Genomic DNA, 1,810 nt, shown 5'->3' on the forward strand with positions numbered 1-1,810 from the left:
CTAGAGCAAAGGAGTGGAGGGCTGCACCTTGTTTCCAAGCTCACCTGACAGTGCAGGTGAACTGGAGGGACCTATGGGGGGGGGCAGACTCAGTGGGATGGGTTCCGGTGCCCCGCCCCGCGCTGGATGGAGGCCGAGGCCTGAGCCCTGGCCCGGCTGCTCTGGCTGCAGCACTGTCCTCCCCAGGACAGTTGCTCTAGCCCTACAGCATCGCGACTGGCTGGCCATCAGGCAGGACATGCAAAGCAGACGCAATGACCCCTTTGCTTACAGCCACCCAGGGCTCCTTCCGGAGGCAACACGGCTGTCCTCAGGAGCTGCTCCCATCCCCGAATTCCAGGCCACACTTTTACACCCCGTGGGCCATGCCGCCACATATCAGACGGGGGGCGGGGGGGCTGCTGTGCCCCTCCCTCACCCGTCAGGCTCTTTCCCCTCCCTGGATGGGCTTCCTGGCCTGGGACACAGCCACGGCCCCTCCCCAACACAGCCCAGCCCAGCTCAGGGCGTGCGCGCGCACGTGCGTGCGATACAAAGGTATTCCTGTAACAGTTTGGGAGGGCAGACACCTGAAATGGTTCTCCCTGGGCTGAAGTGAAGGTTCTGCAGGACTGGGCCCTTCGGGGGCTCCAGGAAAAAACCCATTTCCTTGCCCTTTTCCGGCTTCTAGAGGCACCTGTTTTCCTTGGCTCATGGCCCCTTCTCCATCGTTAAAGCCAGAACGGCTTCCGTCTAACCTGTGCGTCCACAATCACACCTCCTTCTCTCTCAGGACCCTTCGGAGGGTCATGGAGCCAACTGTCCCCTCAGACGGGGCCCCAGCAGCACCAACAGGGCCCTGCTCAAGGCCACACACACTGGGCTCTTGCAAGCCTGGCTCCCCACCGGCCGGGGTGTCTTCCGTAGCCGCTCAAGATAAGGACCACAGCTTCCTTCCTACATCCATGGGGTCCAACGGCCACCAGGTTGGGGCCCGACCTCCTGCACCCAAACCCCACTGTTGGCCCATTCTGCCCCAAGCCCTGCAGGCAGGGGTCCATGCTGGGGGGATTTCTGGCATATGGTGGGGGTTGAGGGAGGCGCGCTGCTCCCCACTCTTCTACTCACCTTCTCACCAGAGGAGACGTCCTGGCTCCCTTCCCCAGCCCCTCAGGAGCTCCCGAGCTTGAGGCCAATGTCAGTAACAGCTCGCCCCTCCCCTCACGCCACAGTCCACTCCGAAGGGTACGAGCCCCTCACCTGCAACCAGCCACCTCCGAGCCCCTCACCTGCAACCAGCCACGTCGGCAGCAGCCGCACCCCTTGACCAGGAGGGAGGGAGCCCCAAGATCTGCATCTAGACCAGGAACCCCAGGCTTCCCCGCGGGTTTAACCCCTTCGTACCAACCAAACCCACCGTGGGCGGGGTTCCTGGGTTCTCAGAGATAGGCGGCCCTGACCCTCCTGTGTCTCGGTTTCCCCCTCCCTCCCAGTGGGCCATGAACCATGGCGTTTTGGGGGTGGGGGCTTCGGGGAAACTTGACAGCGGTTGGGTGTGGCTCCGCATGCTCCGGGAGGGAACCCCAGACGCAGGGAGAGCGAGAGGAGCGACATAGCCACGTGACCTTACGCACGGAGCGGACAGAAGCGCGGGAACAAGGGTGACGGACACGCCGCGCGTGGGGAGGGGGCGGTACTGACATGTTGAAGCTGGGCTCCAGGATGCTCGGCGTCCGGCTCCGCGCACCTCCAGATCTCGTTGTCTCTGGCTCGGGCTCCTTCATCCGTCCGCGCTGCCCCCTAGCGGCGCGGCGGAAGCACTGTAGCCGTC

At 64.0% G+C, this 1,810-nt stretch overlaps 1 protein-coding gene across 2 annotated transcripts in view; it reads right to left on the bottom strand.

The window, feature by feature from the left end:
• Positions 1–1,804, bottom strand: part of HYAL3 (hyaluronoglucosaminidase 3) — a 7,115-nt gene extending 5,311 nt beyond the window's left edge. For both annotated transcript variants that reach the window (XM_015568343.1, XM_006779349.2), the window contains exon 1: positions 1,681–1,804. The gene's annotated coding sequence lies outside the window, so the exon portion shown is untranslated. The remainder of the gene's footprint in view (positions 1–1,680) is intronic.
• Positions 1,805–1,810: the final 6 nt, after the last annotated feature.

The sequence above is a fragment of the Myotis davidii genome, unplaced genomic scaffold (genome assembly GCF_000327345.1).
Source record: "Myotis davidii unplaced genomic scaffold, ASM32734v1 scaffold663, whole genome shotgun sequence".
NCBI classification, from domain to species: Eukaryota; Metazoa; Chordata; class Mammalia; order Chiroptera; family Vespertilionidae; genus Myotis; species Myotis davidii.